This window comes from Artibeus jamaicensis, unplaced genomic scaffold (assembly GCF_021234435.1).
Source record: "Artibeus jamaicensis isolate MK-2021 breed Jamaican fruit bat unplaced genomic scaffold, CSHL_Jam_final contig_391, whole genome shotgun sequence".
NCBI classification, from domain to species: Eukaryota; Metazoa; Chordata; class Mammalia; order Chiroptera; family Phyllostomidae; genus Artibeus; species Artibeus jamaicensis.
The window spans coordinates 25,568,522-25,583,436 of record NW_026521814.1 but is presented as its reverse complement, the minus strand read 5'-3'; positions in this window follow the sequence as shown (position 1 = coordinate 25,583,436).

Here is a 14,915-nt window from a genome sequence, read left to right as displayed (position 1 = left end):
AAATGACCAATACAATCTGCTCCAGACAGTCGTGTCCCTTCTTAGAAGTAAATTAACTATAGCTTCCTATGAAGGGAGTTTTCTTCTCTTTGCACATATTTTAAGTGGTAGTTACTGGTACCTTTTAGAATGTTTTGTTTGTCTCCTGCTGCCGTCCCTGCCAGAAATGCAGTCTGGCATCCACACTTCCTGATGAGCACTCTAATTACAATAGTGCCCTCTTTTCCAAATGGTCTTCGGATGAGCACAATTAACAGGCATGGAAAGAAACACTATAATGAACAACTTCGACGACATGGGGGAATGATTATGGTGAAATAAAATCCATTTTATGCATTATTTGACAAAATCATCAGGAAAGCAAGTATATCCTTTAAGTGTAATTTTAATGCTAAGTACAATACAGTTGACACAAGGATGGCAAAGTCATAACTACCAAGAGGAAAGAGAACCAGAAGGTCTGGACTCTAATCCCAACTGTACGTGGAACACACTGTGGTGTGTACATCAGATAATCTAAGGAGAAGTAATTTGGAAACTGTAAAAAAATTAAAAACATGAAACATAAAGGTATTTTGACTACTCTGTATTGTACACATTTCATTATTTTCCCCACCCACTTGTAAATCCATTGATGTCAGCAACTTATTTTTGTGTGTGTTTTTTTGTTTTTGGAGGAGGACAAGATCAATAATCTTACATCGTGTCTTTTACATAAAAGATGCTTAATATATGCATGTTGCATAAAAGAACACATGAACAAAGAATAAAAGAACCACAGAATGATTAAGTTATTAATATATTAAAGGGAAGGTGAGAGAAGAAAATCACAAATGGATCAAAAACACTCTAATGGCTTAGAGTCATTGAAGGGCATTCTAATGAGCCATACAAAATGCTCTGTCTTTTTAGCAAATAACGGGCTATTAATCTAAGGTGTTTCTCTACCTGCTTACAAAGGAGTAACATTTCAGAACACTGTCAGATATTCCTTTTAGATAAGGGCAAGCCAGAACACACCCATACTAGGATGGGAATTGTAAGGGCTATTCATCGGCAAGCTTCAGGACATAAACTGATCACCAGCTGGGGTCAGGGAGGAATTATGGAATCTCCTAAAAGCTTCCTCCAGAGCATGCTGCAGTGCTCGCTGTTGGAGTCATGATACCAATACCAAACTGAAGCTCAACTGTTACTTTTTTATTGAGTAGAAATTTGTGTGGTTTTCAAAATGAGAAGAGAACAAAGAAATCTGCTCGAACAGCATCTGCAGCTCTGTTGTCCTGGCTTCCAAACAAAATGCAGGCAGTGGGCAATGAAAGACAGAAAACCTGAGATGCAGTTGATCGAAGATGCAGTGTTCTACCTACATGGGGAACCACAGCATTTCATCGAAGGCCTAGGAAAACAGCATAATTTTCTTCTGAGAAAGTATACAGCACAGAAAGGCAAATATTTCATCTTCAAGGTCAACAGCTATGTCACCATCGGTTTTCTCATTGAAAAGCTACTTTGGAAGTAAAGAAATGCCCTTTTCAAATGTAGAGCTTTTCAGCACAGGTTAATAATTTTGTTAAGTTAAAATGGTTTTGTGAGATTATTTCTCCTAAGGGGGGAACAAAACTAAGGATATGTAAGAGACAAAACTCCTTTCAAGGACACAATGCTTAAAAAACACACCGGAGGCCACTGCTAGAGGCAAAGCTGTTGAGGTTCACGTGAAGAAAGACACAACTGACACACATTGGTTCCAATAGCTAGATGCCCAGGGATCCTGGATGGCACATTCCAAATAAGCCTCATCTTTGGCTGGTCTGCAGTGCTTCTCAGGCTCAGACATTCTCACTGAGGCAGATGTAGGTGAAACTGCCTTACAGCATTAGCAAAGCCACCACCATCCTTAACCCCATCCAAGTTCTTCACTCCTGCAGGGAACAGCTTGAGGCTTTGTGCCGTGCCCGGAGTCAAAAGTTCATTCTATCTCAGGGATACTGGCAGCCAGAGCCCCTGAAGAGAATAACAACACAGTCTGCAAAATCAAAACCTTTTGCCAGATCCTCGCTGCTTTGCCTTAGACATCCATGAGAATGCTGTGAAAAGAATGCAAGCCAGAGGATGATACCTGTTTCAACTTAACAGTGTCCTGAATATACTCAAATGCAGTATATATAAGATAATAGGAACATTACGTGGTGCTGAGCTATTTAAAGAAAAGATGAACACATTTGACTCCAGTGCAGCTCTCCTAGATTCTATAAATTCATTCGTGCAATAAATATGTGTTGGACACCTCCTCTATGTAGAGGGGATAGGAATACAATGATGAATAAGACTTGGCCTTCCTCCTTTAAGTGTTGAAATAAAGCATTCAATAAATAAGCTCTTCTGCTTCCAAGTTTTTTCCCTCTCAGACTTCTGTAAGGAAAAATAGGAGGGAGTATCATTTTAACCGAAAGTGGATTTATCCACTTGTGCATTCAGAGGAGTAGGGGTGCGGGTGGTGGCAGTGACGTAAGGCACGTAACCAGGGAGAAAGGGGAATGAGTGGGACATGGATTAGCCCTTGCATTGATGATGAATGACAACTAAGCAGAGGGAGCCCAAGCAGGTCCCGGGTAGAGAATGGAGAGCCAGATTGTTCAGCATAAACATATATGAGAAAATATTATTTTCCTTTTTCAAGTGGCTTAAAGGCAGCACAGAGAGGAAAGAGAGGGGAAGCCAACAAAAATAGCAGGGATCCAGAAGTTCAGTTGAAAGAAATGGCTAAAGGACTTTTTAAAGAGCTCAATATTCCATTTTAGACTGACTATGGAATGTCATGTAATTTCTCTCCCTCTTACCTATTTTCTCAGCAACCACACATGGCTGCTTCCCAGAAAAATATTTTAGGAATGTGAGGGAAAGAATCATGGAGAATGGTGTCCTATGTCTGGGTTGATGCCAGTGAGAGGAAGCAGAATTGGCCACCTCAATATATTAGTGGTGCAATGGTACCAGAATATTACCAGAGATTGGACCTCGGCTCAGTGACCTCGGTACTTGAGTTTTGCTAAGAAAGAATTCAGAGCCGAGACTCAAATGCAAACAAAAGTTTATTTTGAAAGTCACAGAAGTGGAAGAAGTGAGATGTGGAGGAAGTGAGCCACTTGGGCTGCATGGGCTCAGGAAACAAGTTACAGTGGCAAAAGAAGGGCCCTTGGAGCTTAGGAGAAGGAAAAGCAAAAAGACACACCTAAAGGAAGAAGCTGCAGAAGGCAGAGAGAGAAACAGATAGAGAGGAAAAAGTGGGAGGGAGGGGGAGAGGGAGTGACAGAGAGCTGAGTCCTTCATCTTGCATGAAGAGGGTTTTTAAATGTGGGGATTTCAGGGGAGGTCTCAGGGATGAATCTCAATAGAATATTCATCAGCACTCCAGGTGTGTCTTTTTATTGGTCTCCATTGATTGGTCAGTGCTGTAACTAAAGACGCCCCCTCCACTGATAGAGGAGGGGGTCTTTAGTTATAGCATCTGGTCCTGATGTCAGCCATGGCCTCAATATGAAACCAGAAAAGCTGGCACTGGTGCTGCCTGTCACCACCAGAATCAGTAAGTAGAGACAGGGATTGAATCTTTACGGGCGCTTTATTCAGAGAGCTGGCGATTTAAGAAGATGGTGGGTTATGTACCCTAAAAGACTATCTTACATTTTATTTTGAGCAGACTTTTTTAGAAAGAGAAAAAAAACTATAGGTAAGAGGTTTGGGAATTCAAAAAAAAAAAGTTTAGGTAAGGGATTTGGAACTCTGGACTGAGGTTAATCAGATACAAGTGGCAGTCTGGCAACTTCCCTAGCACCCTTTCATCTGTTGATCAGTGATGACTTATCTGTGTCCTGAGGGCCAGGGAATGTCTCTCCCTGGAATACAATGGCTCAGATACCATCCCGATTGCTTTCAGTGCCCCTGGGGCACTAAGGGGAAGAACTGCTGGTAGGCCTCTTGGAGTCAGGGTGGGTCATGTCTTCAGTTCTTGAAACAATAACTTTTTGCGTGCATTCATTACTAAGCTTATTAACTATTACCTAAAACTAAAATTTTCCATCTCTTGAGTTTTCCCCTCAAATCCATCTGTTTTTGCTGCTTTTCTGGTTCTAGAGCTGAAAGACAACTGAGGCCTAAATGTCATCTTTAGTTTAACCAAAACTCTGTCTCTGTGGTCAACATACCCCAGGCCTTGTACCTAAGATAATTTGATGCAGGTCAAAACCTCGTTGTCCTGAAGGCTTAAGCTTAAGGGATTGCGTGTGCAGGGACTTGTGTGGTCGTCCTATGAGGCTATTCTTCTGCTCCAGCGTCCCTCCTGTAAGGGGACCTACCATGTGACCAGTGAAATGCCAGGGGAGAAAAGGTTACCCAGCAGAGGAGGTCCTTGCTTTCGCAGTTTTTCCTGTCACTAGGTACCCGGGCTTTCCACCCTGCTGACATTCCATACCTGGCCTATTGTTCCCACTCCATTCATGCCTAACTGCCTACCACAAATACATGCCTTTGGGGATATTAATTATTTACAACAAACAAAAGACTCAGAAAAAACCTTAACCTTCCCTCTAACTGCCTAAACAGGAATGTAGATAGAGTACCTGCCCTAGAAGGGAGCTACCATCAGAGATAACTGCACTGTAATATAAACTACTTGTGGTAGACAAAGAAGAACCCAGCCAAGGCCCATTTAATCAAAGTTCTCTCTGTGTGTCCCATTGTTAAATATGGCCCAGCAAACATTTTTTACCGAACATTTGCTTTTTCATCTCCCTGTGAATTGCCTTCTTCCCTTTGAACTCCCAAAAGATACATCCCCTACCTTACTTCTCCTTAGCTCAATTGCCCAACTGCATATAAGCCTCACCTGCCCAATGTGTCCTTGGTTCCCTTAGGGAACCCCATATGTACATATGTAATAAATCTGTATATTTTCTCTTATTATGAGCCCAGCCAGGGCTTAATAGGATTGGAAGAAAATTATTTTTCTGCCCTTACACCAAGGCAGAGATAAAGGAACAGCCACAACACAGAAAATAAGCAACAAAAATCTATCATCAGTAAGAAATCAGAGCCCAAGATAATGAGATAAAGCCAAACTTCCCCGAACATTTGCAAGACTCCCGCGGCAGGTACTGGTGCTTCCTTTAAGGTGTCAAGTAGAGGTTCTTAAGAGCAGCAGGTGACATTTGGATTGTATTTCTGCAGGGCAGGACCTTGTCTTTGTCTTCGTGTATCACATTATACCTCTACAGGTGCTCGTACAAACCTACTAGGAAGAACTTATGAATGTTTGTGGAATAGTTTATAATGGAATGATGAAATCTCAGCACCTAACCACCAAACAGGGAATCAGGGGCCACTTAGGGACCTTCAAGTCTGGAACACAGGAGCTGCTTATACGCAGATAAACAGATAATTGCCCTTAGGCCCCGATTTCACAGGCTACAGCCAGAAAATTTTTCTCTACAGCCAGCCCAGGACTGGGATTTCCATCATGGGATAGACTTAATACAACAGATTCAAGAGCAATGCCTTCATGCCTCATTCTCCTACCCAGCACAGAGAAAGCCCCATCACATTTTGAAAAGGTTTTCAAACACTCACTCTTAGAAAATGTTACCTCATTTTGTTATTTGAGTTTGAAAACAGCAAAGATCAAGTTAGTAAGTCTTTGGGTATGAGTGGTATTTAAGGCAGAGCCACCTTACTGTCAAAATAAACAAATTGTATTTTTATTTTTTTTAATTTTATTTAGTTATTTTTCAAGTACAGTTTTTTGTCTATTTTTCCCATCCCAGCCTCCCCCGCCCCTTGCTCCCCACCTCCCTCCCATTTCCACCCCCCTTAGTTCTCGTCCCTGTGTCCTTCCTATTTGTTCCTCCAAATCCCTCTTTTTAAATAGATGAATTCATCCTTACACCAAGTTACCTCTGTTCTAGTGAGATTCTGCCTAAAGAAAATGATGTTTGGGGCACTGGCTTAGTAAGCACATATGCTGCCAGGCCCAGGGGATAACAATGCTGTAACTGCCTGCACGGATGGAGCATGATCATGAGACACAGGACACACGAGGGGAAGTTACAACACAGAGTGGCAGGTGCCAAGTTAGGGGGCACCAGCACGTAACAAGAGTGCATAAGTAGGGCCCGCTCAGGTCCCAGGTCAGAGACAGCCTTTAAGAAGAGTTAACATGGGCCCCCGCCATGTGGCTAAGCATCACCCTTATATGCCAGGACTGCAACAAGAATCAGCCAGTGAAGGTATGAAAAGTGGAACGACAAATCAAAGCGTCTCTCTCTCTTTCTTTCTTTCTCCCTTCCTCTAACTCTGTCTGAAAAAAAGGGGAGGGTGAAGAACTAACATGTAACTGGAGACCTAAGTGAGGAATGAGATCGGGTTTTTAAACAGAGGGGACAGCATGCGCTGGGTCAAAAATGCAGATTAAGCACAGGGCCAATCTCCAACAAAGCAAGAGCAACACAAGTTCAGGTTTTTTTCCCCAGTATAGTATTTCCAATAAAGATCACAGTAGCAATCCTTGGGGGGAAAAGCCTACACCTTTGCTAGGCTTACTTATTATCTAAATGTACTTTACAATTTAGAATCGTTTTTGTTTTGAATCTCAAATGTAGGGTAAATACAGTCTGTTCAGTGTTTAGGGCCAATGATTATGATAGGAGGTAGTGTTTATTGAATGCTAATTGTGCCCCTGCATTGTGCTCAGTGTTTTACCCTCATTGACTCATTTATACCCCACAACAACCTTATTATCATCCCATTTTATAAATGGAGAACTGAGGCAAAGAAGTTAAGTGATTTGTTCGAGGTCATAACATCATTAAGTGATGGAGGAATTTGTTGGGTTTTTTAATATATTTATTGATTATGCCATTACTGTTGTTCTATTTCCCCCCTTCATTCCCCTCCACCCTGCACACCCCTCCCCCACCAGTCCCCCCTTTAGTTTATGACCATGTGTCTCAAGTTCTTTAGATTCTATATTTCCCATACTATTCTTGCCCTCCCCCTATCTATTTTTTACCTACCGTCTATGCTACTTATTTTCTGTACCTTCTCCCCACTTCTCCTCCCACTCCCCTATTGCTAACCCTCCATGTGATCTTCATTTCTATGGTTCTGCTCCTTATCTAGCTGCCTCTTAGTTTGCTTTTGTTTTAGGTGTGGTTCTTAGTAACTGTGAGTTTGCTGTCCTTTCACTGTTCATGTTTTTTATCTTCTTTTTCTTAGGTAAGTCCCTTTAACATTTCATATAGTAAGGGCCTGGTGATGATGAACTCCTTGAATTTGATCTTATCTGAGAAGCACTTTATCTGTCCTTCCATTCTAAATGAAAACTTTGCTGGATAGAGCAATCTTGGTTGTAGGTCTTTGGTTTTCACAACTTGGAATGCTTCTTTCCAGCCCCTTCTTGCCTGTAAGGTCTCTTTTGAGAAATCCACTGACAGTCTGACGGGAACTCCTTTGTAGGTGACAGTCCCCTTATCTCTTGCTGCTTCTAGGATTCTCTCCTTCATTTTAATCTTGGCTAATGTAATGATGATGTGCCTTGGTGTGTTTCTTCTTGGGTCCAACTTCTTTGGGACTCTGAGCTTCCTGGATTTCCTGGAAGTCTATTGCCTTTGCCAGATTGGGGAAATTCTCCTTTATTATTTGTTCAAATAAGTTTTCCACTTGCGGCTGTTCCTCTTCCCCTTCTAGTACCCCTATAATTCGGATGTTGGAACATTTAAAGATGTCCTGGAGGTTCCTAAGCCTCTCCTCATTTTTTTGAATTCTTGTTTCTTCCTTCTTTCTGTTTTGTCATTTTTTTCCTCTTTCTGGTCCACTCCTTTTATTTGAGTCCCAGTTTCCTTTCCATTACTATTGGTTTCCTGTGCATTTCCATTCATTTCAATTAGTTTAGCCTTCATATGTTGCTCTAATTTGTGACTAAAATCAACCAGTCTGTGAGCATCCTGATCACCAGTGTTTTGAACTGTTCATCTGACAGTTTAGCTATTTCTTGATCACTTAGATTTATCGGCTCTGGGGCTCTGAGTTGTTCTTGAGCCATGTTTTGATCTATTCGTGCCTGTTAGGTATGAGGAGCAGAGCCTTAGGTGTTCACCAGGGCAGGGCCACCCCGGTCGCTGGTTTGTGATGCTGTAAGTGGGGGCGGGGTCAGAAAGGGACAATAGCGGTCCCCTCTGCTGCTTCTCGCCACTGGGCCTGCACAGTCTGTCTCACTGCTCGCTCCTTCACCAGTTTATCTGCACGTGAATGTGTGACTGTGGTCAGCCCTCAGTGGGTCCACTGCCTTGCGCCCTCAGTGGGTCCACCCACTACTCCACACATGGGATCTGCCCCCAGCTGCTGGCGCACCTGGGTCGTGGGCCCGGGTCGGGCTGGTGGATCTTTCCTGCTCAACCCCGCTCTGCTGCTGGCTCTGCCCCTCTTACCAGTTTGGCTGAAGGGTTCGTTGTTGTCAGACTTCCGTATAGTTCAATTTTCTGTGGTTTGGTTATGTTTTTGTTGCTAAAACTTTGTTGTTTTTAAACTTGGTTGTGGGAGAAGGTACAGTGCTTCCACCTACGCCTCCATCTTGGCAGAAGTCCTCCAGTGATGGAGGGATTTGAACCCAAGTATTCTGGGACCAAAGTCTGTGCTCCAGTCTGTACACAGATATTATGCATGTAATTTGGGGAAGTGAAGTAAATTCCCTGTGGTTTAAAAAATTTTATACTTAAAAAAATGAGGCTAAAGAGGGAAATGAAAATAAGATCCTGAAGTGTCTTATGAGCCACATCAAAGAGTTTTAACATCTTCATGAGAGGAATGGAGAGTCTTTGACAGTTTTTAAGCATGGAAATGATAGAATCTGATGTGTTTTGTACCAAGGCTCTCTGGCTATAGCAGAACCAGTGAGGGGGAACAAGGCCCCAGGCAGGGAGACAAGAAGGGTATAGAAGAGATCAAGGTGAGAAGTAGTAATTGCTTGGTTCCAAGACAGCAGCAGGGAAACTGGAGGAACCAGCACATGTTTGAGAGTAGTCTGGAGGCAGAATCAGCAGGATTTAGTGACTGACTTGAGGTAGGGTTGGCGGAAGTGGGAAGTTAAGGATGACACCCACTTTTCTGAGCGAATGGTAATGCAGGGCATGCAGAAGGGACAAGTTAGGTGACAAGATAGGAGCTCAGGCCTGCACATGCTATAGTTAGGGGGACTTATGTTAATGCAGCAGGTGATGTCCAGAAGGCAGCTGGATGTGAAAATATGAAGTTCAAGAGAGATAGTAATTAAGAGCATAGGAGAGGATAAGATCCCCCCACAGCAAGGGTGCTGTGTGAAATCAAAAGAAGGCGGGAAGAGAATCAACATTTAAGAAATTGGCAGAACAGAAGCCCAAAGGACACCAGGAACAAGGTACCAGAGTAGTGGGACCTGCAAAGAGCAACATGTCTGAGAGCAGAGCAAAGTGTGGAGAAGGGGGAGAGGTCTAATGCTACTGCGAGACCAGAAGGCCTCTGGAGGCTCTGCAGGCTGTAGCGACCTGGGCAGCAGTTGTTTTTGTGGAGATGGAGGGAGAAGCCAGACAGCATCAAATTGAAGAAAGTGTGGGAGGTGAAAATGAAAACAGGATGTAAACATTAGGAGGTTTGACCAGGAAGGGGAAAAGGAAATTGGGCAGAAGACTACAGTTGTCATTATCTTCATCATCACTTTTGTAACTGTTGCTTTTTTTAAAGATATGAGTATAAAGACCGCGGGAGAGGAATAAGGAGAGATCCTGGAGAAAGCAGAGGGATTGAGATTTCAGGTGTGGGGGGGATCCTTTGGCCCAGGTGACAAGGTGTTAAATCAACTAAACGAAGAGGCTATTAGACCGAGATGACTCTAAGGCCGAGGTGGCCTATACGAGCAAGCAAAACCGAAGCTTGTACATGTCTCAAGGTTACAAAATCAAAACCTAAGGACAACAGATTACCAACAGCCAATTAGGCTTTAACCTATAGCTAATCAATAATTGCCTGGCCTTTGCTTCCTCCTTTTCTCCATAAAAGTCTCTCTCCAGCTCCTGTTTGTGGAATGCTTCTAACCACTTCCAGTTTGGTAGTGCACAATTCAAATTGATTTTTGTTCACATAAACTCTTAAAATGTTTACCATGCCTCAGCTTATCTTTTAACAGAGGGAAGGAGCCAGTGTGAAAGGCAGACACTTGGCAGGGGCAGTGCAAGGAGTGAAGGGTTTTTCTGAGTAACAGCTTCTATTGCCTCTGAAACATAGGGTAAGATGATCTGCTGAGAACTGGAGGGAGGATTCAGGAGAGGTTTGAAGAGATTATTCCTCTTCTTTGCCACCTTCACTGACCATGTGGGTAGCCTGATTCAGTCCCTGAAACTGCCAATTCACTCACAGGAATTTAGGTACATCATGGGTTGCTTTAGTTGTGAGGAGACAGTTCAAATATTAAATGTCATGGATGGAATTATGCTAGATGGAATGAAGATAGAGAAGCAACATTTTAAAAATTATCCTACTATAAAGTTCCTTTTTCGCTGAAATGATAACTATTTCTATAGGATGGATTTTCAAACATTCCAGAACCTTCGTTTTTGTCTGTTTCCGTATTTATATCAGCCTTTGGGAACCCCACAAGAGCTATGCAGACAATTCTTCCACAAGATAAAAGGTCCCAGCACTAAGTGGATGTGAAGTTGTAGATTTTTTTATCTTCCATATTCTGTAATAAGATTTTATGATTTTCAGAATGAGTCCAATTTATACTTCAAATTTCTTCTTTGTTTTTATCAACTGTCATCAAAAACAGTACATTATATTGCTAGACCCCATGTATCAAATCTCATTCAGAATCAAACATTAAAACTACTTCTTTCGAAGTATCGATATGCTTCCTCCTTCTAAGAAACAAAAATTATGCAGCTTACTAGGTCTCCTTTCACACAGCTACAGGGATATTCTTATGTCTAACTGGAATGACTATATTTATCCACGTAGTTAGCGTGTACCTACTTTCCTAGTCCCTATAATCTGTTGGCCTGAATTGATGTGTTCTTACTGGAGATAAACATTTGGGGATTTGTGATACAAACAAGTTAAAAGACTAACTTAATCCTATGGAGAGTTGCAAGCAATTCAATTTCTCCATAAACGCTTACATGTTTACTTCGTCTTCAAAGCACATAATAAATCCATTATAAACTAAACATCCAGTTTTGCTATGAAATCCTGAGCCAACACTAGAAAAAATTATCTTGAAAATTTCTCATAACTTAGATTGAATTGTGTCCAAATCTTCTAAGTGGTATTCCAACCCCTTATTAAACCACACAACAATGTACAAAGAAAACAAGCAAAAGCTTCATTCATCAGTGTTAAAAATTTTTTTCTTGGAGCCAGTATTTTATCAGATATTTTGTTGCCCATTCCACCTGGCTGGCTGTCTTCCAGGAAGTGGCATTCTAATTTTTCTGGGGATAATTGTAGCTCTGCTTCCTCAGTGCTTTTTGTTCTTCCAAGTGATTTGTTTTACTCACTTTATACCATCCACATGCCTCATGTTCTTTTCTAGGAGCCAGCCCAGGATACTGAGAGGCGATACACATCTGGTACCTTTAAAAGTAGCATCTGCATTGCCTACAATAATTAGCATTTTGCTTTACGGTGCATCCTGCTTTGCATTTATACTGCACCCTGAATCAAATGACTTTGAGACCCTGAATTAGTTAATCTTTGCAAGGCTGCTATCTTGCCCAATATCTCAGAAAGATCTGAAGAAATTTTATTCAAATTTAACCTAGAAAATGGGTGAAAGTGAAGTTAGGTAAGCAAAGCAATAAAGCAACAAGCCTGGAATAAGAACACCTGGAGATGAAAAACCTGCAGCAGCTTTGCTAAGCCAAACTATTTCCCTAAGAATTCCTGAGTGTTAATGAAAGCAATTAACACTGCACACAGCTTGCCTCCCCTCGGATCCTACCGGCTGGTGGACTCTCAATGGCCTACATGTCTTTTCCATGGTAGTATTGGAATAAAGCAAAATTATTTGTAAGATAATAAGGGGCAGTTACCCTATTGTCCTATAAAGTTTCTTTTCCAAGGGTATCCAATCTGCAGCCCGCCGGCTACATGCAGCTCAGGATGGCTATGAAGGCCGCACAACACGAAATCGTAAAATTACTCAAAACGTTATTGTTTTGTGATTATGTGTCACTTACTGTGTGGCCCAAGACAACTCTTTTTCTTCCACTGTGGCCCAAAGACACGAAAAGGTTGGATGCCCCTGTTGCTGAGTGAAATGGGGTGTTTTAAAAACTGTTCAAGAATGCTACCTTGTTTCCCCAATAAGCACAGTGGATCTTTAATAGCAGCTTTCTGCTATGCCTTTGTAAAAAGTCTAATTACTCTCCCCTTTCATATACCTATGCACTGGAGGATGGGAAAACAATACATAAAAATTCTGTCCTGATCTCTCTAGATGGAATTTGGCAACTTGCTTTATTTTGGCATAGAAACATTATTTCTTTGCCGATGTTGTGGGTTAAGTTAGAACCCAAAGTGCACCTTCAACCTCATTAGGTTTTCCAGGATGTGGGGCTCTTGTGATGTATTTTACCATTTTCACTGTGTTTATCAGATGAGGCACAACCTGCACTTTAAAATAAATGAGTTGTTCCAACATTACCTTTTTCTCACTAGGCTGAAACTATACCCTTATCATGTACAGAATTTTCATTGGATTATAGAGTCCATTTCTGAATTTATTTATTCTTTCAGTCTGTGTATGCACTGGAAGCACCTGCATTCAATTCTGAGGTTCTGCAAAAACAGACAACAGTGTGGTGATGGCCAGAGGGAAGGGGAGGTGGGGGCTGAGTGTTGTCATAATGTCAACAATAAAGATAAAGTTTAAAAAATTATGGCTCTATAATAGGTTTAGTATCTGGCCATGCTGGTCCCCCTTCAGTGTTCTACTTTTCCAGAATTCTACTAGTTACTCCTATTTGTTTTTCCAAGTATCCTTTTGCATCGATATGTATTTTTTAAAGGTATGCCATTGATATTTTTATTGGCATGCCAATTTTTATTAGCATACTATACTTGTTGGCCATTACAATAGTACCTCTGCCATGTGTGATGCTCACCCACACATTTGGCCCAAAGTTTTGGGAAAGCAATCTTTTATTTTAATTTTTAATATAATATTTTTAATTTATATCTAGATATTTGTTTTTTCTATTATAAAAAAATTTTAGCATTTATTTTTGAACACATTATGGCACAAAAAAGTTTATGTAACATGTAATTATGAAACACAAGAGCAGATACAAAGGTATTTCAGGTACTATCCATGTGTAATGTGCATCCTTATTTTTCCCTCACAATTTTGGGCAAAAAAGTACACATTATACATGGCAAAATATGGTATCTTTCAATTTGTTCAGCAGTTTTTGGTGCCTTTAATAATACTGTTCTAAACTTTTTAAATATAGCTCATGCACACCCCTTATTAAGTATATCCCTAGTTATTTTATTTTTTATGTTGCTATTATATGCAGGATTTAAAAAACTATGTTAGGTCTTAAAACTGGTTGTTATTTGTATATAAATGTTATTGATTTATATGTATTACATTTTACTGCATTATTTTATTTAATATCTTTTTTAGTATTCCTTTGTAAATGCATTCTCTTGGGTTCTCATATCATCTATAAATAGTGATTTTTTTAAAAACTGCCTTTAAAATTTGTATACCTCTTTTGTCTTTTTTTAGACTAAATGCATGGATTACAACTTCCACAATAAGGGTGAACAGAAGTGGTAACAGTGGGAATTCCTATCTTATTCCTCTTCAAGTGGGCAACTATCTAGAAAAAAATTATAACTTATACCTTATATACTGTAACAAGACAAATTATAATCAGTCAAAGATTTATATACAAATAATTAAATCATAGGAGAAAATTATGTGTTTTCTAATAAACTTAGCTTTAAAGATTTCTTTCAAAATATTATTCAAAATACAGAAGCTATAAATAAAACAAGATTGATCATTTTTATTAGCTAAAAAAAAGATTTCATCCTGGCAAAATAAAATAAAGGCCAAAAACAAAAAAAAACAAACTGGTAACAAAAAATAGTATTTACAACATATAATGAAAAAAAAACTACATTAATATATAAAATGCTCCTAAAAATTGATTTGACTAAGTAAAAATAACAACCTAAGAAAAATGATATAAACATACCTCACAGACAGTGAAATAAAAATGGCTCATAGTCCTGTGAAAAGATATTCAATCTCCCTCACAGGAAGAGAAATGCAAATTAAAATGACCCATAATGCCCTTTCTTACGTTTCAGCATAGATAAAATCTCAGAGTTTGATAACAGTCTATCCTAGCAAGACTGGAATGGGAAAAAAAACACGTTAAAACTTTATTGGTAGGAATATCAACTGATGAAATTGTATGAATGCTAATTTAGCAATATCTATCAACATTACAAATTCAAAAACCATTTGACACCATTCTGCTTGTGTATATTTATCTTATAGACATATTTTCCCATGTGCAAAATAAATAACTTACATGGTTATTCATTTAGCATTACTTTTAAGAACAAAAGATTGAAAACATCCTTAATGTTTATCTACAGGAGGCTGGTTAAATAAGTTATCCACACAATAAAATATTATGCAACTAGATAAAAGAATGAGCAACCATTCTGTCCAAATTTGAAAAGTCCTTGAGGATATTGTTAGATGAAAGCAAAAATTCAAATGTAGGCCACAAGGTATGCCTTTTCTATTAAAATAAATAAATAAATAGGAAGCCCTGACTGGTGCAGCCCAGTGGACTGGGCATCAT